The sequence below is a fragment of the Marmota flaviventris genome, chromosome 4 (assembly GCF_047511675.1).
Source record: "Marmota flaviventris isolate mMarFla1 chromosome 4, mMarFla1.hap1, whole genome shotgun sequence".
In the NCBI taxonomy this organism is placed as follows: domain Eukaryota; kingdom Metazoa; phylum Chordata; class Mammalia; order Rodentia; family Sciuridae; genus Marmota; species Marmota flaviventris.
In genome coordinates this window covers 31794664-31821917 of record NC_092501.1, presented here as the reverse complement: position 1 = coordinate 31821917, position 27254 = coordinate 31794664, and the positions used below count along the sequence as shown (strand labels likewise).

Below are 27254 nucleotides of genomic sequence, written 5' to 3'. Positions count from 1 at the left end.
TTCTACATACAACACTGTATCTAACACCAGTCAAATGGTCCAGAGTCCAATGAAGCACAGAGCTGACCAGTGGGAACTCAGCTAGAACTTAAAGAATAGGGAGGCCGGAGGTACAAAATGAGGAGTGGGAAGAGCTTTCCAAGTAGAAACAATGGCTCCTATTATCCAGGTCTCTGTGTACAGAATCCCAGCCTTTAGAGCTGGAAGGGACTGGGCTACATTTTGGAGAGCTCTCTGGTTCACACATTTGCTTATGGGTGTGCTGGCTATTTCAAAAATTCATTGCAAAATCCTTAGTGCTAAATAGAATAGCTACTCCCCCAAAAAATGATTTAGACTGGCAAAGCTCTTCTGCTCCCTTTCCACCTGTAGCTTTCCTTTTCCTGCTGATCTCCTTGACCTGGCAACCCAGAGACCATCTCTAACATGAACTAAAGAACCAGGCCAGCTGGCCACTGCAAGCCAACTGGCTCATGCTTTTCTTGGGAAGAGGGGGGTAAAAAGAGTCAAAATGTTCTCCTGTTAAGCGCCATTTTATGGAACTTTGATGAAATGAAGTCATTTCTAGATGTTCTCTCAGTGCCCCACCCTACTCCTTCATAACCACCACCTCCAAGAGTTTATGTGGGAAAAGGATTTCATGAGTGGGCTGTGGCAAAATTCCTGAAAGGAATAACCAAGTCTTCGGTCACCAAAGATCACCACTTTTGGGATTCAGACTAACTCAAGCCAAAATCCCCTGTGTTGGTGTTGGCTAACTGTTTGACCTGAGGCAAGTCACTTAAGTTTCTGGGGCTTTGGTTCTCCATATACAGATGGACCCACCTCAGAGGACCTTCTGAGGATGACAGAATAGAATGGAAGTTCTCTATGATCATTCAGGGGCTACCACAAATCATGCCCCCAATTCCAATTTTGTAATGTTGTTACTAGCGACTGCTTTCAAAGAAATAGTGAAGACTTCAGAGGAGTAGGAGATGGTAACCTCCCTCGACTTCCCTCACTTGCAGGCATCCATTAAACATTCAGTTAACTCAAATAAAGTGGGACCCGAGTGACAACAATTGAGATGTAAACTGCCCTCACAGTTAAAAAAGAGAAAGCAAATGGTAAATCACAGGGCATGAGTCAGAAGAGTGGACATGAAGAGCACCCCGAGGTTAATTAAGGTGGAAGAGATTCCAGGGGCGGTGGTGGGGCAGGGGAAGAGGAAAGCAGGAGATGGAAGAGAAGAACAGATGGTCCCTGAGCACCTGTTCCATGCCATAAGCTGTCAGTCTTCCATTATTCTCTCCTGTCATTCTCAGAAAGCCCAATGAGGTAGATCCATCTGTAAATGGAGAACCAATCCCTGGAAACTTTAGTCCATACCTAAGATCAAACAGCTAGCAAATAACAACAAAAGGGATTTGGGCTCCAGTTTGAATTCAGAGAGTAGTGATTATCATTATATAAGAATTAAGATCATATAAGGCCCTGGAACTTCTGATTGACGAAACCAGAGTATGTATACTTTCCAAACTAAGGTTCAATTTATACCTGAAAGCCTGGTGACATCATTCAATAAATAAGGAATCATACACATGAGCTGTATAGTTGCCTACATGTAAACATTTAAGTATTGCAAAGTTCTAAATTAGTTATGTATGAGGAAAAATTGGATAATTTGTCAAAAATGACCACCATTAACAATACATTTAATGCACTAAAAGGAATTTGAACCCTTGAGTATAATGACCTAAAACACCATCTTCTCTTTTCTCCTCTAGGATGCTAGGAAATGGAAGCCAGGCAGATAACATGGGATCTGAGTAAATCAAGGAGACAGATACAACCCACAGACTCAAAAACTGTGTTATGGCTGCTAAAAGCCACTGACAGTGGTTCAAAACCATGTAGAGATAATTTCATGTTAGGATGCATGTTTTTACATCATATCAAATAGTCCACTGGTAAGTACAAATCTGTCAACTGGTCCAGCACTGCATGTTTTATATAGACCAGTCGTTTTGTCTTGGCGTTTTTTGGTACTAGAGATTGAACCCAGAGTCGGTTTACCATTGAGTTCCATCCCCAGTCCTTTTTATTTTTTTATTTAAAAAATAAATAAAAATCTCACTAAATTACCAAAGGTCTCACTAAATTACTAAGGCTGGCTTTGAACTTATAATCTTCCTGCCTCAGCTGCCAAATAACTCAGATTATGGGTATATGCCCCTGTACCCAACTAAACTAGTTTTTTTTTTTAATCATAACATACATAATAAATATAACCTTACAAATGAGGGAACTGAGGCACAGAGAGATTAAATAACTAGCCAAGACCATATAATTAAACAGTAAAAGGAGAAACTAGGATCTAAATCCAGGACCCTGGGCTCTAGAGTTCTGCTATGAGATACATTATTATTCCTGAAGCAGATGCACAAGATTATTCATTTTTATCATAATTTTATGGGCAAAAGATAAAAACAGCCAAAAGGCCATTAATAGGCAATTACATATTATGACACATATACTCAATTGAAAACTACCTAGCTGTAAGAGAGTATGTAGAAGAAGCTCAATGTGCAATGTGGAAAGATCTCCAGGATTACAAATAATCAAAAAAAGCAAAGTTGAAAATACTGTGGTTAGTATGACGTCATTTGTGTGCAGAAGATAAACACATATTCCTAAATGCTAAGAGAAGTCTCCAGGAGAGTATACAAGAAAATAGTACCCAGGATTGCTTCTGATGTCAGATCCAGATATGGGAGATTTACTTTTCACTGCAAATGTTTTCCTAATTTTTAAATTTTGCTCATGATAATGTATCATCAATCTACTTGAAGCAAATTTAAAAACAAATTAAAAATGTTTTCCAATCTAATTCACAGTGGAATGGGTAGGTAGAATAAAAATGATCAGCAAGAATCTCTCTATGAAAAAAATCCTCTATTCTTCCCACAGAAAGAAGTTAAAAAAAAAATTCCCTGCAATTTTTCATCGTAGAGATTCTGAACATTTAGAACAAAAAAAAAAAATAATTACAAAAATTAAAAATGTGCTACCCACTTTCTTCAAATAAGACAGTTGTTTATTTTAAACGAAGTGAACAGACAGCAGGAAAGACTTCCCTGTGTAGATTTCAGGAAGAGGCGCATCAATATTTGTGCATGGGGTGTATGTGAGAAAATGCCAGAAATCTAAAAAATAAAGATGGCAGGTAATAAAGAAACACAACCACCATGTGGCTAAAATAGAAATGGGTATGTCACCTCCATGCTACTAAAGAGAGGCTCTCATGTCCTACAAAACATGCACGGCATCTTGCCTTGCCAAATTTAAACAGGGATATTATTTTTAAGCTACTATAATTAGTTCCCATTTGTCTATGAATCAGCCATTATGAGGCAATAGTATCTAAGCCCCATCAGATGAAACATGAAGCCACATCATGTCTGTTTATTATTTTGAAAAGAAATAGAGGGTGCCAAGTTTCCTGCAACACCCAATTCAAACACTGAAATTTGGAGGACAGAATGTCCTGTTGTCCACGTTTGAAGATAGGAATATATTTTCATCTAATACATCAGCCCCAGGTTTAGCTGGCAACAGGAAGGAATTGAATTCCAGAGCTCAAAAATAGGACTTAAGTACCAAAGCACCTTTCATTGCTCATATATGATAATATTTATATTTTAACCCCTCACACTGCAGTATTTTTTAAAAGTACACGTTTGTGAACACAAAATCCTCTAAAGATATCTGCCTATGTGATAAGAGATCAGCAAGTATTCTAAAACCATTTTTACATTTCCCTAATTCAGTTTCTCACAAGCAATGATGGGTTTCAACCCTAAATATAAAAGTCGGGGAGAAGGAACCTTCCTGTTTAGCCTGGGCTTCCCCGAAAGGAAACAGTTCCTCTAAGGGACTCTGAAATCAGGTATTGACATGCAATAGACTCTTTTGGTTTCCAAAGGAAGTCCAGCCAGAGAGCAGACTGTCAGAATCTGGAAGAGGTTTAGACTAGCTATCTTAAGAAGTCCCTGAGACCCCACTGAGGGCACAAACTCAAAGCCATAATTGGCAGAGAATGTCAGCAGCAGTAGGACGGGGTGGCAGCACAGGCGAACGTGGGCAGCAAGGGAGGTAGTCCAGAAGAGAGGGACACACTCCTAACCTGCCTCCAGATGCATGGGATTAAAGGGTTAATATTTTCATGCATGCCCACCTACGCCCACAAATGCACCTGCAGCTACTTTTACAGCAAGTACCAGCGCTCTGGTCCCAGTTCCCACATTCACTAGCTACATTCCCTTCAGCAAACCACTTTAACCCATCAGAATGTCATTTTTCCCCCTCAAATGTAAAAACAGCAACAACAAATAGGGGATGAGGGATTGGGGAGTGTTACCTGCCTGGTGTCAAACCTCTCAGGAATTCTAAAAAGAACCAAAATAAAATACATGTTTTCTCAGTTCCGAAGTCTTAGCAAACACTGATAGAACATCCTCATGCCAGGCATGAAGTGCTTTATAATTTATCCTTTTAGCCATCCTCTGACAAAGGTACTATTATCATCCCTATTTCACAGATAAGAAAACTAAGGCCCAGAGAGGTTCACTAACTTGCCAGACTTATAGAACTAGTAGGTGGCATCTGAACCTTAACAGTTCAACTCCAGAGTATAGGCCACCATGCATTATGTTATGCACCCTTTCATCATCATCATTATATTAATATTATACTATGACTACTCATTTTAATTCCAATTTCATAAACGAGGGAAATGAGGCTTACAAGGCAGTAAGTAGCAGACAGCCAGGATTTGAAACCAAGTCTACGTAACTCCCAACCTGCACTCAAAACTCTAAGTTCATAAACTTCAGTCTACAAATATTTACTCTGCATCTCTACATCTACTGTGCTCCAGGCTCTGTGTTCTAAAATACTTTTTTTTCAGGGGTGGGGGTAGATAAGGTGGCAGTTGTTTCCCCAGGAGCTGAAGGGGTTTTGCATCAACCCCAGGGCACAGTCCCAGGCTCAAACAGCAGGTGCCCAGCGATAGCTGATGCCAATAAGAGTGATGATGACAGAAATACTTTACGTGCTGGGCTATAGCTTCCAAAGGGAATTAGACTACTCAATCTGAAGGGGAATAAGCCCTACAGGACAGAATGCTAACCTTCTAAAGCAATGTGAGCAGGTGCGGCCAACAGGACATTTCTGGTACTCTGTTCATTCCTACCAACCTTTCAACTTCTGAGGTAATTAAGGTGACCAACTCGAACCTGGCTCTTCCTGGACTGTCCCAGCAGAGACACCTCTCAGGACACCCCTTAGACAGTTACCCCCACAAGGCAAGCATTAGGTTTGCTGCTCTGACCTCCCTCCACAGTGGTTCCAGCCAGTGCCTTGCAAATAAAAGGCATGCAATCTGTCTTAGATGATTAGGTGGATGGAGCCAAATTTTATTATTTTCCAAGTACACTCACTTGCACTATGTAAGTGTTGCCAAGCAGCAGTCTCTGCACTGCTGAAAGGACTATGTGAGAATCATTTTAATTAGCACTTTCATTGTTTGTATGCAAATGTACATTCCTAAAGTGGGTTCTTTAAAAAGCTTCCCTTAAATCAAACATCCCTCACTGTTTTTCTCCTTAAATCCTTTTCTATAGAGAATAAAGAGATAAATTTCAATCCAGCCCGCGTCTTAATGATCCTGAATCTGTAATGATGGAATTGAGGTGCTTTTCTCCACAGGAAAGGCAAGTCTCAAATGAGGAAATGGGAGGCACTTACAGGCACCAGAGCAGTGCTCCTCTTTGGATTTAGTCATCCCAAAATAGAATGAGTGACTCTCAGAGAGCCCCACACAGAGCAGCAGAACCACAGACTACAGACCTGAGGGTCTTCAGAGTCATCAAGGACTTTCTATTCCACAGACCCCTCTTCCCCAAATGTTCTATTTCCCAGCAGGTGGCTGTTCTCTCTGCCAGCCCATCCCTGACCTGTTCTTTCCTTTGGTCTCTGACCTAGGGGCTGGGTGGCCTTGGCCTTGTGCCTCAGTTCAGGGAGGGACCTCAATGCTCCAGACATTTAACCCTAGCAGAAATACGGGTGATTCCAGTGAGCCCTGCCCTGGGTGGGAGTCCTGAAGAGATGATCTCTTGGGGAATAAGGATGGTGGGGGGGGGGAGCTCTGGGTGATAAGCAAGGCTCAGTCCAGTCATGCACCAGTACCTTGGTCCTGCATGGTTATGCCAGGCTACCCAGAAAGCCAGTCATAAAAGTAGACAGACCGGATGGCGTAAAGCAAAGTTCTTGGAAGGGCAAGAGGTTATCTGAACTTGAAGAAAAACTCTGTGGTCCAATGAGGGTGGGGAAGTCAGGAGCCTGGAAAGTTCTTTAAAAGGCTGCAAAGCATTCCGAGCATTGGAATGTTCTGTTTGCATGTCTGGGCCACAAGAAGGAAAACAGAGTCAAAGATGAACAAAGGACAATAACATTTATTGGCCAGAAGACTGTTCAAAAGGCTAAGGTCTGGGATGCGTTGAAACATGTGAGAAATGTGAAAACCCTTTTGGGGGGACAGGGTTTGGGGGTTTTATTTTGTTGCTCTTGTCTTAAGGGTATGATCAGAGCAAGAGGAAAAGCAGGTAGCAGGCCTGGGGGGGATGACACTATAAGAGAAACCAGTACACACTGCTCCCACCTCCTCCATCTAAGAGAACGATTTCTCTGGAAAGGGCAACTCTGATAAAAGGGGACTGAAACAGAAGACAGGTGCAGAGTTAGAAGGAACGCCACTGCAACTTTGAGTCCTGTCGAGTTTTCAGGCTCAGTTGAAGCACATGGATGGACAGCTAAAGGAACATGTGACTGTCACTGATGGGTGGCTGTCAGTAATCCTCCAAAACCTGCTGAGAAAAGGAATGGTGGGGAAAGATGAGGAGTTAATTAACAAAAGGAAAGGCTCCAGAAGCATCCACCAGTTTGCTTGGCATCAGGATTCTAAAAAGAATCTTGAAGAATTAAATAGATGAATGTCTAAAAAAAAAAACACAGTGATCGGCACAAAATAACAGGTTCACCAAACAAGTACCAACTCAATCAGTTCCCTTGTTTAAGTTTTATTTATTAGACCAATAGTTCAGATGAGTGTACCTTCACTTGAGCCAGACATTAACAGAGTCTCCATGAGATCCCTGTGAATATGATGAAAGAACACAGGCAACTAGGCTCACGTATACACAGTCATTAAACCACCATCCCCGAAGCATCACCATCTAGCTGCACGCAATGGACGTCTCCCTGTGTGTACATTTTGGTCAACAATCTCTGCCTAGAGGAGACAAAATGAGGGAGGGATCACCACTTTGTTAGATGCCAAGAGCTGGATTTTAAAAGTTCTTCATAGGCCATAAAATCTAATAAGATGATTGTTTCTAAAACAGTAATATTATAAGAAAAATGATTTTCTAATAATATTCTTAGGCCTAATATTAATTTAACAATATGAAATTTAAGATGAATACATAGAAAACCTACAGGCTGTAGGGGAAAACTGTGGGGGAGGGGGTAGTACTTTGGTTGACCACAGGCTTTGCATAAACCAATAACCTGAATAGCCTCCTGAAGAAACTACTGGAAATAGTGGTACCGTCCTGGCTGTGTTAGGGTCCTTATCATGATCCTTAGAAATCTTCAGGATGGGATCCCAATAGAGCCCTTGGGACCCTGCCTTCCATAGAGCCCTTCTAACTCTGCTATTCCTAACCAGTCCCCAGGCGTACATGCCTAGAGGAGAGTGAGGGGCTGAGGCCTGAGGGAGGCCAGCCCCTAGAAGCCATCCTTCAAGTCACAGCTCAGCAGTGTGATGGCTGACAACAAAGAAATGCCTACATGTCAAGACCCTGAACACTCAAAGCTGCTTCTGTCTCAGAATTGTCACTGTCATAATGAGACAGCATAAGGACCACTGCTGTCAGGAGGGGAAGAAGACCTCAGGAGCCCTTTAAGCTTGGCAGTACCCTTCCCACCCACTGACCTGTGCCTGACAAGCCAGGACCTCGACATGGAAACACCTGGTTGGAACCCTTCTTAGCTCATCAGTCAGACAAGCATCTTAGGAGTTATTTTTTTTTTTTTCCAAGGAAGGGGGTGTCCCTGAAGGAAATAAGTAGATGCCAAGCAGAGAATACAACAAATCAAAATACTTCCTGACACAGTTCAAATCCTTGGCTGATATACTTCCAGCTCCGTGCCTAGAACTAAAGACCAGCCCAGGGAGGATCAGAGGCTCCCCTGGGGCTGGAAGCCAAGGAGGTCCAAAGTGGCTTCAGAAATCCCTAAAACCAGACACTGGACTTGTTCCAAGCAGTAGGATTTCTGAGCTAAAGGGGACATTGTACGTCATGTAGTTCCTTCCTACTTTGGGAGGAGAAAAAAAAAAAAAAAAGTGAGAGGAACACAGATTTGTTCAGGGGAAACAGTGTTGTAGAGCTCCTTAACACAGGAAAGCACTTGAACACTGCTCTCCAGAGTATTTTTTCCACAATGGGCAGTTTTAGCCATGGACTACTTGATCAGTTAACAGAAGAACCCAAAAGTTCACACCAGTCACCACCACCCCGAGAGCTCAGTCCCAGACTGACCCTGAGCACTCAGGATCAAGGATGTTGGGGAAAGGGTTCAGATGATCCGCTGTGACCTGGAACCAACCTCACAAAGCTGCGTCACCTGTGGACAGGCAGTAAAGGGAAGAGCCACACCCCACCCTCAATCATGCTGAGACTTTAACTCTAAACAACACATTCTAAAGGCAAGTGTTACCCAAAAGTTCAGAAGTAAGTTTCGGGGATGGAAAATATACAAACCAGCATTTCGACACACCCCCAACTAGTATGCCTCTCTAAGGATAGGGTGTGGAAACCAACAGATTCAGATTTTTTTTTTCCCCCACTGACAAAATGGTTCAGATGGGGGCTTCCTTTTTCAATGCTCTAACAATTCTGCCTTCCCCTAAGAAGGAAATTTCCATTGTGCACTACTAGTCTTTAACACATGCTAATTTGAGGCAATTTGGAGACAGGAGTAGCAGTGACAGTGCCAGAAAGGGACAGGCTAAAGCAAAAGGCACTGACTATTTGAAACCACAAACACTGAATGTACAATTCCTCTATTTACTTAGAAACGGTTGCTGATACTCACCCTATCCAAAGATAAACTAGGACAAACCCGGAAAGGGAAGGGGAAACAGTGAAGTAAGGCTGTTGGAACCCTGGCACCACGCAGAGAAAAGCTCCTCACAGCGTCTGGACAAGGTTTTCCTCCCTGTGAGAAAAATTTGATAACATAACACTAAGAACAGTGACATCAGGCTGTCACTGGGCACTAAGCCAAGGCAGAGGGCTGCCACCTCACAACACACTTAGAAGACACTTGGAGGCCACTGTGGCGTAGTGGAAAGAACATGGCATTGGGAGTCAGAGGAGGTGAATTTGAGTCCTTTCTCTGCCTGGAACAAACTGTGACATCAGATTAGACACAGCAGTCTGTGAGCTATAAAATGAATGAGTTAGACTAGCTGATCTGGTAACTCTTTTCAGATCCTGACATTCTGTTATGCTAGCAATACTGCAGCAGAGCAGTTATCCTTCCATTGAGCAAGTACTGGCTCAACCTTCTGTGTGCCAGGTGCTCTGCCAGGTACCAGGGAGTACTTGTGCACTCAAGGAACCTTCTAGCCCACAAATGCCAGAGACTCATAAACAAGCCTCTACAGCACAGGAGATGTGTGTGGACACGGTGAAGGGTCCAAGAGCAGAGAACAATAGGAAAAAACTTCCCAGGAGAGATGTCCGGGCCAGCATTTGAAGGAAGAGGCAATTAGGCCAAAGAAAGAGAGAAAGAAATAGCATATATGAAAACACTCAAAAATGGCCCAATAGGGTACGCATGGTAGGCAGCATGCCAAGAGATAAAGGGCCTCTGAGCCATGCTGAGTCACTGCCCAGCATCCCTGAGCCCCCTCACTTCTGATGGTCACTTCAACAAGTCCCTACATGGCCACACTCTCAGGGGCAGAAAGGGTTCCTACACCAAGGCCGCTTATGTCAACACCCAGCAAACATCCCACCCCTCTCTCCAGCCCTCTCCTTTTGTCTCATCTGTCTCCACCTGTTGCCTTGCACAGCCAGGCTGCACCTGCTGACCTGGAGGGTTTCTCTCAGGCACCCAGAAGACCTCGCCTTCAGCTCTTGTTCAGCTCCTGGGCCCAACCCATGTCAGCTGTTCTGAATAGTTTCCGTCTTCCTCAAAGCCACAACCACATCCCACCCACCCCACTCTCCTATTCAGTAGATGCTTCCCACCCCCGCTGTTCATGAGAATGACCATCCAGCACAAGTCCCATAGCAACCCTGCTGCCCACCTGTCCCAAGTTCCTTCCTAAATGGCCCTAAGCCACGGCTATCTGTTCACAAGTAAAAAAGAAAATAAAAGGAAAGGCTTTACTAAGAAACAGAAATTATAGTCATGCATCAGTGTGAGCTGTTGCCCACATATGTGCTGGGCTCTAAGATCAGCACCCTTGGTGGGGGGGGGGGGGGCGGATAAGATATTTGGATGTATTCCACATGCCAAAAGGCATTATGCAAATACTACTAGCTACTTCATAAATATTGGCTGAATCAACAAGTAAATGAATCAATTAATTAGATGTTGAAGAGGCAATGTAGACAGATGTAAATACACAGTACCATCAGGTACGTGAACCAGGAATTCAGTCTACAATTCTGTATGCAGATCCCTTCTAAAACACAATGGCAAGGCATTTGCAAGCCTGCTCTTTGGCCCCTCCTTTGCTCCTACACACACAACCCATTTAATGCCAAGCAAGCAGTACTGAGTCATTTTAGTGCATTTATTTTGGAAACGATTTCCTAAAACAAACACAATATACTTGGTATAAAATATATACACAACAGCTTGACTACAAGCATGTGAAATACTATACTATATGTATGCATATAAATACATTCTTCCATGTTTTAAGTGCCATCATAAGCTCTCAGCCCATGACTGTTGACATAGGCCCACTGTAAATCACCCTCAGTAGCCCCCATTTGCCAACCTCTGTTCAGCATGTTCTACATCATGTTATGTTAGCCTCTCTGCCATTTTTCTTTTTTTGTCCTGATTAATGATTTGACTTACCATAGCCAAGAGATAGTATGCAACTGGCTCTGAACCAACCATGAAGTAATAAAGAAAAAGTATCACCCAGGATTGCAAAAATTCAAGTATTAGGGTGACTGAAGTCTCATAAGCCCCAGTGAATGCAGGTCAGCATATAACCCTGTAAAGGTCTATACAGAGTGTCACAAAGATATATAACCTTCTGCCCAGTTCATCTTTGCACCATTTACCATAGAATTTTCTCCCAGTACAGCTAGTTTAGCATTATGCCATGATCTGGTTGGCACATAACCCACTATATTCAGTATTTCTCAGTGTTTACTATAGTCAGCATGAGGAATAAATGATGGCGTTCATTGGGACTCTGCTTCTCTACCCCGCAGAAGCTGTTGCATAGCCAGAGCACCAAATTTCCCGTAACTCATTCCCAGTACTGAGTGGGGGCTGCATGTGAATCAACAATGGAATCCTAGACTGTGAGGAGTCTCATTTAATATCAGAAACAACAAAAACCCAGAGAGCATTGGTTGTTCTAGGGTAGGTGGAAATCAGGGCCTGGCGGGTGACCAAGGTGAGGATTCCAGCCTTCTCGTGCTCTGTCCAGGACACACAAGAGTCTGTTGAGTTCTCACCCCAAAACCAAGAAATTAAAAATGAAAAGACTGGTATGCTATCTCTATCCTGGCTAGTATTTCATTTTCAGAGATTTATAAGAATGATTCTGCCCCAATGGCATTCCTTATAGAAATAGAAAAGGCAATCATGAAATTCATCTAGAAAAATAAAAGACCCAAAATAGCCAAACCAATCCTTAGCAAGAAGAATGAATTTGGTGGCATTACTAATCCAGACCTAAAACTATACTACAAAGCAACAGTAACTAAAATAGCATGGTATTGGCACCAAAATAGACCTGTAGACCAATGGTACAGAATAAAGGACACAGAGTCTAACCAACCCTCATAACTTCAGTTATCTTATATTAGAAAAAGTCGCCAAAAATGTACATTGGAGAAAAGATAGCCTCTTCAACAAATGGTGCTGGGAAAACTGGAAATCCACATGTAATGGAATGAAATTAAATCTCTTTAACTCTCATCATGTACAAAATTCAACTCAAAAGTGGATCAAGGACCTAGGAATTAAACCAGAGACCTTGCACCTAATGGAAGAAAAAATAGGCCCAAATCTCCATCATGTCAGATTAGGCCCCAACTTTCTTAATCAATAAATGGGATGTATTCAAACTAAAAAGCTTCTTCTCAGCAAAAGAAACAATCTGTGAGGTGAATAGAGAGCCTACAGAATGGGAGCAAATCTTTACCACAGAGCACTAACCTCTAGGATATATAAAGCACTCAAAAACTTTAACACCAAAAAAACAAATAACCCAATCAATAAATGAGCCAAGGAACTGAACAGACACTTCTTGGAAGAGGATATATAATCAATCAACAAACATATGAAAAAATGTTCAACATCTCTAGCAATTAGAGAAATGCAAATCAAAACTACTCTAAGATTTCATCTCACTCCGTCAGAATGGCAGCTACTAAGAATATAAACAACAATAAGTGTTGGCGAGGATGTGGGGGAAAAGACACACTCATACATTGCTGGTGGGGCTGCAAATTGGTGCAGCCAATCTGGAAAACAGTATGGAGATTCCTTGGAAAACTGGGAATGGAACCACCATTTGACCCAGCTATTTCACTCCTCAGTTCATACCCAAAGGACCTAAAATCAACATACTACAGGGACACAGCCAATGTTTGTAGCAGCACAATTCACAGTAGCTAAATTATGGAACCAACCTACATGCCCTTCAGAAGATGAATGGATAGGGAAACTTACCACACAATGAAACATTACTCAGCATTAAAAGAGAATAAAATCATGGCATTTGCAGGTAAATGGATGAAGTTGGAGAATATAATGCAAAGTGAAGCAAGCCAATCCCCCAAAAAACAAAAGCTGAATGTTTTCTTTGATATTAGGTTACAAACGCATAATGGCGATTGGAGGTGGTAGCATGGGAGGAATGGAGAAACTTTAGATAGGGCAAAGGGGAGGGAGGGGAAAGGAGGGGGCAGGGGGATAGAAATGATGGTGGAATGAGTTAGACATCATTTCCCTAAGTACATGTATAAGACATGAATGGTGTGAAAACACTTTGTATACAATCAGTGTCTTGAAAAATTATGCTCTATATGTGTAATATGAAATGAATTGCATTCTGCCATCATGTATAACAAATCAGAATTTTTTAAAAAAATGATTCTGGGAGGGAAAATGCAGTATCAGAAGAAATAGAAACGCGTCTCATGTCAACTCATAAAATAGGAATGATTTGGATTAAGTTTCCATGGTTATTTGAGTTTCAGGTTGAGTTGTTGGCTTTTCCTTGTTAAGTTTCTTTTCTATAATCTATTGGACACTTTGGAAGACACAGGGCCCCCAAAAAACAGACAACTCTTTGTCTCATTAAAACATTGGTGGCAGCAATGGGTACAAGGTACAGTTGTATAGGAGAAGTAACCTCCAATGGTCAAGAGCACAGTAGGATAACTATGGTTGATAAAAATTAACTGATTATTTCAAAATATCTGGTAGAGAAGATTTCAATGTTCCCCAAACAAAAAATAAATATCTGAAGGGATAAATATGCCAACTACCTGGATCTGATTACTATTAGATTATTATTTTACTAATCATTAGATTATGTATACATCCATCAAAAGGTCACACTGTACCCCATAAATGTGTACAATTATGATGTGTCAATTAAAATTAAAATATATTTTAAAAAGTGGGTAACTTCTGTTCTCTGGTTTTATATTTTTGCCTACTAATTATAAAAAGTGGGGGAGTGGGATAAACAATGTTCAACTTTTTCAAGTTCAATAGTTCATTTCTATTGGAAAGGAAAAAACTGGAAATATTTAAGAGCTAATAGAATTAGCAAATTTGTACAAATGCTTCCAACATGGTAATTTTAGGAGTAAATCACATTATACAAAGTATATTATATGTTTCAAAAGTAATATGACTTGATATTTGTATAGAATACTAGAAACAACAACAAAAAATAACTATTGCTTTCTTTTCTTCCCCTGGGTTAGAAATGCACAAATATCTTTAAGGAACAAAACATATTTGTTTCACCCTACTGCCCCTACTTTTTTGCTTCCTAAGATTTTAAATTTAGTTTCACTATTTTAAAAGGAGGACACCAAATGTTTCGTTGAACCTCAAACCCCTTCATTTTTCAAGATAAGATTTTAAACAGAAGCAGTAAGTCAGGGGTTAGGTCCAAATAGGTAGCAAGTGGGTGGCACTGTAGTGAACTGGGACATGCATGCTGGTCCACTGCTGCCCACCATCCCACATGGGAATATGGCCCAAATAATTCCAGAGATTCTAGTTTTTCAAGAGTAACTAGAAATCAAATTATGTGAAATTTTCTGATTTTTACAATTCTGGAACCTACTTCAAAAACTTATAAATACTAGTGTCTTTGGGCAGTTAGTTTGCAACTGGCATGGAAGACAACATGTTGTATATATGACAAACTCAGGGAACAAATACAACATCTAGAGACATGAACTCTGTTGGAAAATAAACACTAGTCTCTCAATCTGTGTGTTTACACACACACACACACACACACACACACACACACAACCAGCTTTTCTCTTAACCAGAAAAGGGAGTTGAAGAGGGAATAAAGGAACCTGAGAAAAAAATGAAATAAAAAACTGTTAGAAAACAAAAATGGTAAAGGTGCCTCTGATTCCTTTTTAAATGAAAGCAATCACCAACTTATATAAGATCATATTTCCAGCTTCTGAGTCCATATTGGGACAATTCTGGAAGCTACAAATTCATGGAAGTCAGAATTCCTTAAGCATAGTTATATGCTCTAATCTTTCTCTGTGTAATCAGAAGAGTCATCTTAGAGTGGGTGCCTGCCACAGAGAGCTCTCCAGAAGAGCTACATTTAGAATGGTATGTGTGACTAAGCATGATAGCTGAGTAGGGGAGTGTCACCCTCCTAAAAATGCAAAAGGGTTACATATGCAAATCTTGTATGTGCACATACACCTTAAAGGGGTTCCTGACCCCTCCCCCCATTTAAGAACTAAACTAGCTGATTACAATCATGAAGTTCCAAATATGCTAAGTCAACATGCACAAATAATAGTTGTTGTTTTTTTTTTTTTTCAAGCATGCCTCTGAAGAAATCAGTTTTTATTTAATCATGCTGTAATCAGCAGACCAGAGACATTCTCTATGAGTGGAGAAAACACTGAGTCATCTCTGTTGATAAGGAGACTGCAGGATGGGTCTGTAGAACAATCAGGATGATTTTGTCCTATGACATGCGGTAATCATTGGAGATGACGTCAATCTCCTTGTTTCAGTGACAACTCCAAGCACCATATAATGTTTACTTCCCCAAACATGCAGGGACAAAAAATATATTGCACTCTGTTTATTCACAATAGCCACTAGATGGAAAAGGAGAAAATATCTCATTTTTACACATGACCAGCAAATGTGACCCAACTTCCTGCTTGATAAAACAGTGCAAAATCACTGTGTACATTTCGTAGAAATACCACCACCTAGGAATGTCACTGTTGCACAAGATGGATTTCACCTCTCTGTAGTTCACAACAACACCTTATAAACCTCTGGTTTATAACATAAGTACAGAAAGACATTTCTAGACAATGACCACTGCAGAAGCTACCCCCAAACAGCACCCACTCTCAACAGCAGGGTGGTGCTCAGCATCATGGTTTCTAAACAGTGAATTGTACTGTTCACTTTCAGATAAATGATAACTTGTGCTAACTCCATTTTGAGCATTTTCTTATGGTAATTGAGATTCTTAAGACAAGGAAAATGAGCCTGGGTTGCTTTTGAATTTGCCTGAACTCTGGGGTCAGAAACTATCAACCACGATGGATACCAAATCTCATATTCTATTCCACAATGTCATAAGACTTTGCTCTAATAGGCCACAGCAAGATGCTCAGTTGAAATAGCTTAATTTGTAGGTCAGCTCATGGCAACTAAACCTCATTTAAAATTCTTATTTGCCTAGAGCAGCTAAAGAAAATATTGACCAGAAACAGCCTTAAATCCTTTAAGAAATACGGGGGAAAAGAAAGAAAGAATTTGGTCTAATGGACATATTCCCATACATAAAAAATTTTGAAATTCAACTTAAAGAACCCTAGTCCTAAAATGCTAAAGAACATGAAACTGCAGCTCCAATAAAGACAAGGGGACATTGTGAACAGGCCATGGCCTTAATCAAAAGACACATCAAACAAGAGCAGAAACAGACCAAGGGGTAAAGGAACTTAAATTTGTTTCTAAATTGTCAATTAAGAGTAAAAGGGATACTATTCTTATCCTTTTTATAAGATGATATGTAAGCAATGCAAAAAATTTTAAAGTCCAAAGAGGTACACAGTGAGAGGTCAGTCTCCTTCTTATACCACTGCCCTCCCGACTGGCTGCTCATCTTGGGTATCTCCTTTAGTGCTGGACCAAAGCCCTGGCCTTTGTTTTGTCTGCCTATTTGTTTTAACTTATAGAGGAAACCACCATTTTTTGAATGCCCATTTAAAAGCACGGAAAGATCCTATCCTTTTATTCCTGAAATTACTTACTGAGGAAAGAAGCAGGGAGCAGCAATATTCCCCCTAGTAAGCTTCATTTTTAAAAATTGAATTTAGGTTCTACTCTATGAGAAAAAAAAAGACAAATGAAAACCAGGGTTGATGCCAATCATCACAAATACCATTCCCCTGAAACCTTCATGTGCCATAAATCATTAGTTATACAGAGAACCCTACAAAATGGATGCTCATATTCCTGAAATTAGATGCTCCAGAAGTTCCATTCAGAGTATTTTCACTGAAATCCAGGGGTCGTAAAACACATGTAAAAGCAAGTTAGGGGCTGCCCATTGTGCAAGGGATTTAAAACAGCCCACAAATGCTACTTATCACCCTGCCCTTAAAGCCTGTACTGGTTTCCCATTCTGTTGTCAACATTTCCACAAAAGACCTTAGTAGACCAACCAGGTGGGATGGGTGGAGCCAAATACTTACCAAGAAGGAACTCTTGAGGATGCCCTGGGTGTGGGAAGCTAAACTGAAAGGCACCCAAAGGCAGGGAGCGGGAGGTAGGAGTGGGAGGTAGGCAGGCTTTGGAGCGGGTGATGGTAGGAATGTCTATGGGGGCTGGGAAGCAAGGCTAAAGAAACTCACCAGAAAGCTTGAAATGGGAAAACTGAGGAGCCCAAAGAGAACAGGGAAGAAGCTCAGTGAGAGGGCTTGTCTAGAAATGAGCAAAACCAACAAGGAGCAGCTGAATCCGAAGTCAGAATCTCAGAAATAGATGAAAATGTGTATAACTCTCAGACAGAGGTGGTTGGGGTTATGGGAGATACCTGAGCCTTACATCTACTACAACCATCATGGCACATGTTGGCTGATTTTTATCCTACAACATTGATCCTTGATATTTTGAAGATATTTTAAAGATCTTCTAAATTGTAGTCCTGCAAGGCATGATACCGGTTTGGCCTCCATAGAAGTCTATCACATCTAACCTTTGGTGCACACGTTTTTCATTTGAGTGAACCTTCAGTTAATGAACTTTTAGATGATGTAATTATAGGATTTTAAAAAATCTGAAATGTCTGAACAATGAATTAAACTTAGTCATCAAAACAGCTTGTTGAAGTTCCAGCCCATATAAAGAACAATGCCGTTTACAGGTTATTGGCAAAGGATGCTAGTCTTTCTGCTTGCCAGCCAAAGGCACAGCCATGTGCCAACTGCACAAATGCAGTTTATAATTCAGTCATGTGACCAGATTCAGAACTATGCAATTGTAAAACCAGTTTTCTTGATTTGGAGGCTGTCACAGTATTTCAAATTTTTATATAAGGTGAGGTTTTAATTACTGCATTTACATCACATTATCTCATTTGTATAATTCATATTTGCATAAAATGGAATCATATCATATATATATATATTAATCAGTGTGTGACTTCATTTATTTCTTTATAGGGATTTTATCTGAAAATCCATCCTTTGCCTTCCTTCTTTGTCAAAAACCTACACATCTCCTTTCTCTCCCTAAATGATCTCACCCAAACTCATAGTTTTAATTACCATCTATATGCTGATGACTCTCAAAGGAACATTTTCCAGGCCCAGCCAACTCTACATCTCTACAAGAACACAAATGGACTTCTCAAAATTAACAAGGCTCACTGGGTGTGGTAGCGCATGCCTGTAATCCCAGTGACTTGAGAGGCTGAGGCAGGAGGATTACAAGTTCAAAGCCAGCTTCAGTAATTTAGTGGGACCCTAGGCAAATCAGAAAGACTTCGTCTCAAAATAAAAAATAAAATTGGCTGGGGATGTGGCTCAGTGGTACCAGTTCAAACCCCAGTACCAAATAATAAGTTAAAAAATAATAATATGGCTTAAATAGAACCCTTGAGTCCCTCTTTGTTCCCCATCTCAGCAAATGGCAACATCATCTACCCAGTCAAATGCTGTGCTCATCCTTGACCCTTCTTTTTGCTCATATCCCACTGAGGAGGCTCTTGTCTTCAAGATATACCCTGAGCCTGACCACTTCACATCATTGTCATCACTACACCCTTATCCCCTCCTGGACCACTGCAAGGGTCTCCTAGAGGTTACACTGATTCTCCTCTTGTCCTCAAAGTCTATTCTCTGCTCAGAATCCAGAGGAATGATTTTGAAACACAAAAGACCATACAGGCTCTTGCACTTAAACTTCTCAAACGGAATCCAATCACTCTCAGGGTAAAATCCTCACTCCTTGTCATGGCCTGTGCAACATGGGTCCCATTTACAAGTGATTTCATCTCTTTCTCCCTCCCTATAACCACCTCTAGCCCAAGTCCAGCCAAACTGGCTGCCTTCCTGTTCCTCTAGCAGGACAAATGCATCCTACCTTAAAGTGCTTTCTTTTCTCTCGCTGTTTCCTTTGCCTAAACACTTGTCCCCAGATTCCTTTACCCCTGCTGGTCTCTGCACAAGATGGCTCAGTCAATCGCGCCCTTTCTCTCTCTCATGCCTGTACACACACATACACACAGAGAAGCCTTTTTGGACTATTCTTTCAAAAAGAATCCCTTCAGTCCCTCACCTTGTTTTATTTTTTCTTAGTATGTATTACTACCTGAAAATACATTTTCTATTTAGTTATTTGTTTACTTCATTCATAAACCATAGTGAGTACCCATCAGGTACAACTTAAAGAGCTGGACATACAGCAGTGACTGAGACGAGCAAACACCTCAGGCCTCAGGGAGCTCACGTTCTTGTTTGTCAGCCTCACTCAAACCTAAGCCCCAGGGAAGCATGGACACACTGTTCCTCATGTGGTGAACAAATCCCCAGTGCTCAGAGCAGTGCTTTGGCACAGAGTAGGCACTGACACATGTCTGCTGAATGAGAGGTCCTGCCACCTGCAGCCATCTGCTTCCCTGGGACTCCAACTACAGAGCTCTTCCTGCCTACCAGACGGGGTTCAGGTAGAACCTAGAATGTCCACCTCGCTCACCTTATACACCTAGACAGAGCAGTATGGACAGTTAGCCTCTGTGGCTGAGTTGGGCTCCTAAATCTGGGCCTGTCTGTCCTATCTGCCTTTACCTTTCTGCTCCAACCACAGGACCCTGCAAGCTCCCCAGGTGACCGTGCCACTGGGATTTGTCTCACTGGATCACAAGAGCACCCAATCCACATGGTGGAAGCTGATTAAATGTTGACAGGCCCACTCCCCTTTCCAACAAGGGGCTGGAGTCAAGATGCAGGGGTCACTGCTCACAGGACCTTCAGCATCGACCAGCTATCACGCCCCCAAGTATCCTCATGTCAGCGCTGAACACAATGCTAAGGACATATTTTTGTCTCTTTCAACTACCTCGGAAACAAGATATTTACCAGGTGTGATGAGTAATTAAGTTTCTTCCAAAGGACATTTATTAACTGTGAAATGATCTGATCTCAAATAAAAATGAAGGTCATTGTGTAATATAGTTAATTCATCTTTCAAGACAAAAGCAGCTACAGTGGTAGAAACAAAAAAAAAGGAAAAGAAAGAAAACATGAATCTCTTGAACCACTCTGGAGATCTAAGAAAACAGGTGTGTAAAATTCACATTACCAGCATATACATATACATCTATGAGAATAATGTTCATATTTTAATGCACTGGTTAACTAAGAGGTGTCTGGCTTTCCCCTCTCTCACAGGATTAGTGGGTGAAGACATCTATGAACATTATAAAAGCAAAGGGAAGAAGCCCCTGGCTGGGAGTTGGCTAAAATGGGATTCCAGCTTGAAAAAGTGTGTTAATAAAATCAATAAAGTGTGGAAGGAAAAAAAGAATTGTCCTTCTCTACATCTCAGAGCCAAATAGTATGGCCTTATACTTGCCCAGCACTTCATTCCCTTGGAAGCATTTCCAAATTCATTATCTCTTTTAGTCTTCAAAGCAAACAACCCTGCAGTGTAAACAGGGCAGGATACGTTTCTCTAATTCACCTAAGTAATTCACCACAGTAAAAATGGTAAAATCCAGAAATATATAGACCCAGACTAGTGTCCTTTCTCCTCTAAGAGGAAGGTTAGCAGAGTTCTCTTCAAATCACATTCTGCAGTTGACTAAAAATATTTCCCTTTACTGCAGCAGAAGGAACACACACACACACACACACACACACACACACATATTCACCAGTGGTTTAAGGTGGTGGGAAGATGCATTGGTCCTGGAGCTCTGGGCAGAAAGGGGGTTTCACAGACTCTTCCAATGGATGCCAACTCCTGTAACGACAAATATACAAAATACCTGGTGTGAATCACAAAGACACTGTGGCCTTATCCCAAGGGGACCCATCTAAACACCAATTGCCAGGAACCCCATGTAGGTTCAAAGTCCCCATCCTCCGCTTCCAGGCCAACTCCCTTCCCCACCCTGACTTTCCACAGTAGAACAAGAATCTTCAGTTCATCCACAGAAATAGTCTCCTGAAGAATGATAGGAACTTTGGCAAAAAAGGAGCTTAAGAGATCATCTTCAACAGGAATCATAAACTAGTGGATCAACGTCTAGCCTACAGAGGTGTTAAATGTCATCTGCAGGGTATGTTCAAAGAGTATGTCACATAAAATCCCCCCAGACTTCCAGCAAAGAGAGCAAGGAAGAAGAGGAAAAGGAGGGAAAGGAGGAGAAAGAGGAAGAAGAAGATGATGATGATCTGTCAATATGACCCATATTTGTGTCTGTCAACAATCAGCTGGTGCTAAATAGCAGGTACTCTTCACAGGCAGGCTCCTTACTGCTCCTTACTGTCTTCTCGACATATACAGAGGAACTGTGGCTGACATTTATAACTGATTTTGCATTATTGTTTAGGTAATGCTGAAATATTTTTATCTACTCATGACTCTAAGGCTACCAGAAATAAATAAATATATATATATATATATATATATATATATATATATATATATATATATATATATATATATATATAAAGCAAATCCATGCACATACTTGTGTGTCTCAAAATTAATACTTAGCTGTAAGAGAAGTATTAACGTCAAGGAAACAGTTGAAGCTTCTACTAATAAGTCTCTACTAAAAACAGATACACCTACTAAAATGTTTTGCATTCCTTTACATGTCACCAAAGAATATAAGAGTAAATTGTAGCCGGTTCCCTAAGAGTTTATTTTTTAATATGACATTTTTCAATAATTTTACTGCTTTAAATACAAATTGGGGGGAACTGCCCACAAATGCCATTATTTCAAAAATACTTAGTTAATGTCTCAAACTATCTAGAACACTATGCTAGAAAAATCTCCCTTAATATGCACCTTAAATATAAGACTATAAATAAACTCAGGTATAAGGTACCGGCACTGTAATAAGTGAGCCACTTACTCAACTTCAAGTTGGTGGGAATTAATTATATCACTCTGTCAAAGAATTCAGTAATTCATTAACTCAACAAATATTTACTGAACCCTATAATTACCAGACAGCGAGTGAGGTAACGGAAATTCACAAGTGAGGAAGACCCCTACATTGCTCTGTCTGAATTAAAGACACATCCAGACACTCCAAACAAATTACAAAACAATCAGAGAATATAATGATCTGGGCATGCATGTGTGTCATGGGAGCCCTGAGCAGAGGCACCTAATGCAGAGATGAAGAGATACTCCGTAACATAGAGGATATCCTAAAATTGGATGGGATGGCCCAGGTATGAAGGAGATGGTAGAGGGACGGTGGGGATCCCAAGCCATGAGATAATATAGGCAAAAGTAAGGAGGTGTGAGCAGCCCCTCCAATTTGATCTTGTCCAGATCTTTTATTACCTTGTGGCTTATGCCCCTTGCCTTATGCCACATCACCCAACATCTACTGGGCTTTGATGCACAGCCCTGATCACACTCAGAACATGTCTTGTGTGTTCATATCAAGAATTCAACCAATTCAGCCCTGTTCCCTGGCAAGGCCTACTTATAATTCACTTGGGACAACCGCTGTTGTCCCAGAATTTGTAGGGTCCAAAAAACATGGTGGTAGAAACCCTGAACCTTTTATGAGATCTCTGAGAAGACAGTAAATAAAGATTTTTTTTTTTCTTGTACCAGTCATCGGTCCTGCCTATCTTTACCCCAGGACCTGGATTTCCATGGCCAGAAGCTACTATACATTCAAGCCCCAGAATGAATGTTCCTGAGAAAAGTCTCAGAATATCCACCCATCAAAATCTTGTGTGTGTGCCTGGGGATGTAGCTTGGTGGTAGAGCCAGGCTTAGCATTCACAAGGCCCTGAGTTCAAACCCTAGCAACACACACTCTTGTACACAGAAAAATCCCCAAGTGGAGTTCTCTTCATGTATTAGAAAGAGATGAGCCACCAGCCCTGATCCTCACTGAGATGGAGTCAAGAGAAAGCAATTTGGATAAAGCAGCCTGGAAAGGGACTTGAAGAGGAGTAAAGCCCCTTCATGGCTGAGGTTCAGGTTCACAGTTTGAGGGCAGTATAAAGCAACAAGGAGGTAGTGAGAAGAGCTTCCCTGGATGCGTAACTGGTGGGCCAGTTCCCAAATCTGGCTAAAAATTAAAACCACCTGGAAAACTTAAAAAAAAAAAAAAAAAAAAAACCCTCCTAAGACCCAAAGGCATTAAAACAGACTCTGGTTTAGAGGCCCCAGAATGGGTCAAAAGTCTCCCACAGGTGATTTTGATGACCACTTGGAAAAGAGTATATTTCACCCAGAGGCCTCAAAAACTCCAGAACAATGTCTCTGAGGTCATTAATTAACCATCCTCCGGGAAAGATCCAACAATTCAGGCTAAGGGCAGCTGCATATTCTTAGTATGTTTACCCATTCTGTATTGCATTATGACAACCATTGCTTCTTTTTATTTCAAATAAATTAAAAACAGAATGGCAACTGGGTAAGTGGAGGGGACCTTTGTGTTCACAGCAGTGCCTCCTATACTCAGCCTCAGTGCCTCCAGACAAGGGGGCTGTCCAGTCTCAGCAGTAGATCAGTGCCTTCACATACCTGTGCAGGATCCTCTGGCAGAACAAAGGACCTGAGGATGTCTGGTCATCACAGGGCCTTCGAGGAACAGTTTTAAGGTGCAAGCACTCTGATCAGATCCTTCCTGCCATCAAAGGGCAGGACACTGAAGATCAATGTAATGTGTGGAAACCTGCCAGGTCAGCTGAACACTTCTCTTTCCAGATTTCCACTTTGTGGTCATGTAACAGCCTGAGCAGTCCCACGCCAAGAATGGCAAAGTAAATGCCACGTACCACAAAGATGACAGACAGGAGTAAGTTGGTTCTCTGAATGGACCAGCCTAGAGAGATCTCTTCCCAGACATCACCAGGTACTACCAGGTGACCTTCAGTCAGCCAGCCCCACAGAAACCCAAAGCTGGTTAAGGTCAACCTTCCCCATCACAAGGCCCACAGTATCCATGCTATCCTTCAACAGAAGACAGACACATTCGGATGTCCCCTCCAGCCCAAGGAACCTCCAGCTGAGCCATAATGCAAATTGGAAGAGTTTAGGAAGGGAAGGAAATCTAGGGGAAGCTCAAGACAGTAATTTGCCTCCTTCTCTGGCCCTCATTTTCAAAGTGAACTGTTCATTTTTTCTGTTGTTCCATTACCCTGGCCTAAAATAGGACATTTCCCTGGCCCAATGTGCCAAAAGTCATCACAAGTGTTGTTTCAGACCCTGCCAAAGACCTTGAACCCTCACCTCTCTCATCTTCATCCTCTTCTCTATCCCACCCCAAGGATGTAGAGCAATATTGGCTGTTGTGAAAGTCACCTCTTGCCACCCTCATTCCTACCAAACATCAATCCTGACCACGCAACCTGCTCTGGACCAACAGGAACTCCCATGTTCAACGTGCACTCAGCAACCATGCATCTCTTTTACACGGCACAGGCAACTTCTAAATTTTTACATTACTTTTCCACCAACCTAAAGATGGAGAAGGATCCAGCTCATATTTGTTTTGCCTTTTTGTTGTTGTTGTTTTGAAATTAGGGAGTCTTTGTTTGACAATAGATAACTGTATCCCAAAATTATACCTTGAAATTCTTTAGTTTCCTTTAAAACATACCCCAAACTTCATGCCATCCAACACAGACTTGGCCCCTCTCATTTTTTTTTTCCAAATTCAGGAACCAAGTTGCTTCCTGAGCTCACAACAGACTCTCTCCTTCTCCTTCCACAAGTTTTAACTCTTCTACCAACAAACCCAGAGAGTCTAGAAGAGAAAATCCCCAACTGGCCTTGAGGCTCACCAACTGGGAAGGAAACAGATCAGAGTTAACTATTTCATTTTTAAAATCATACCACACTAGTTATCTGAGATGACTCCCTAATATGTGAAATGAATCCCAGCACACACACAGGCATTCTTTTGAATTTGGAAGGAATGTCCTTATTTGCACGACAAATCCCACTGGGGCTGAAACCAGTGACAACATCCTCAGGCTCTAAACCCCACTGAAGCTCCGTGGTGCTCTCCGCTGAGGTGGCTCCACTTCCCAAACACTTCTTGCCTCTGGTCCCTGGGCCCAGCTGTCCTCCCACCACAACCACTGGCAAAGAAAAGTGAATCTTCAGGAGCTTTTTAAAGCTCTCCCACCTACTCCACAGATAAAGCAGGAGGAGGGAGAATAAATGTTTCCAAGTTCCCTGAATGACACAAAGCTCATAAAGTACAACAAAATTAGTTGAAAAAATAGCAAAATGATTTTAGCTTCCCTTTAAAAAAAAATAATAAAGCACGCCTACTTTAAATGATTCACAGTGACTTCATACTTTCTCTTCCACTAAGATATACATTCTTCCTCCCCAAGCTGACGGCTCTGTGCAGCACCTCCATCCTAAGAGAGTGTAGGGCCAGATCTCACAGGGCCTTGTTCTGTATGATTCGGTTCCCCAGAGAACATTTTGACAAAGTCAGAGTATGCTCTGTAGAAACTACCTCTTTCTATTTGCTGGTCTTTCTGCCTGACAATAAAAAAATAAAAAACTCTGCCTGACTCTTGCCATGGCTAGAGCATTCTCACCATTGAGAGCTCAGATCAAATATCACCTCTCAACTGAGCCCAGCACTGACAACCTAACCTGCTTACCAGCAAGAGTCACTTTCCTAGGAGAACCTATCACCATCCATTACTATCTTATTAAACCATATTATGGGTACAGGGTGGTGGGCAGGAATCTTGCCTGATTTGTTCATTGCTGAAACCCCAGCGCTACAAAAGTTCCTGGTGCATAGCCAGGTATGCTGGTATATGCCTATTATCCCAGTGACTCAGGAGGCTGCAGCAGAAGGATCACAAGTTCAAAGCCAGCCTCAGCAACTCGGTGAGGCATTTAGCAACTCAGTGAAACCCTGTCTTTAAACAAAATATAAAAAAGGGTTAGGGATATGGCTCAGTGGTTAAGCACCTGTAGGTTCAATTCCTGGTACCAAACAAAAAGTTCCTAGCACATGACTCAATATAATTGCCAATGAGTGGTGAGACGGGGTGAAGGATAAGCAAATTGAGGTGTGAACAAAATCAAGAGCCTTCCAAAGATGCCCCAAAGCATGACTTCATCATGGTCTCTGGAATGGGTCTCCTGGTATCTCTTGTTTAATTCCTCTCAACCCTGTTGTTACTCAGATTTTTAGCTCACCCACTCTATACCTCTAGCTCACCCCAGTGCTCACCCATAGATAGTCAATTCCCAAGTTGGAATTCTCCTTCCTATTTTGTATACATTCAAGCATTTTCAGTTTTAAAACTTTAGATATTCACAGGGGTATATGACCTTCTATGACCTCAAGACTCAAGGATCTGACCCAAGCTCACCCCTCAAGCCACATCACTAATATGCCAGTTCACACTCCTCCATCATCATCAGTGAACTCAGGGCTTGTGGGCCACACAGGTCTACATCTTGCTCAGCCCTCTCCTGCCTAAAGCCTCCTTCTGCCGCCTCACTACCTGTTAGCTCCCTTTCAACCCCAAAATCCCCTCCCCACCAGGTTGGGCCTGGTGCCCTTCCTCTCTGCTCCGTAATCATGACTCTTACCCCAACATTATGAAATTATCTTTCATCTGTCTGTTTCCCTCAACTGACTATCCCTTGATAGCCAACATGCAATCTAACTCATCCCTGCTGGCCAAAGTCTGTGCTCAATTAACACAATGAACTCAACTGAATTCCATACCTTGTTTTCTACTCACAATTTCCATTTTCCACAATGGCCCCATGAAGAATCCTAACACTCAGCACTTGTAAAAGAAAATATTCTGTTGGTAAGCTTTGTTTATCAAAGCACACTGATAAGAAGCAACTGGAGTGGCAGCTTTAATATCATCATCATCATCATCATCACATCATCATACTGAAGACCTGAATTGTGAGAGGCA

General features: G+C 41.6%; 1 protein-coding gene across 23 annotated transcripts in view; it reads right to left on the bottom strand.

The window, feature by feature from the left end:
* Positions 1–27254, bottom strand: part of Sorbs1 (sorbin and SH3 domain containing 1) — a 231918-nt gene that overhangs the window by 146700 nt on the left and 57964 nt on the right. For all 23 annotated transcript variants that reach the window (XM_071611075.1, XM_071611055.1, XM_071611059.1 and 20 more), the window contains exon 2: positions 21005–21093. The gene's annotated coding sequence lies outside the window, so the exon portion shown is untranslated. The remainder of the gene's footprint in view (positions 1–21004; positions 21094–27254) is intronic.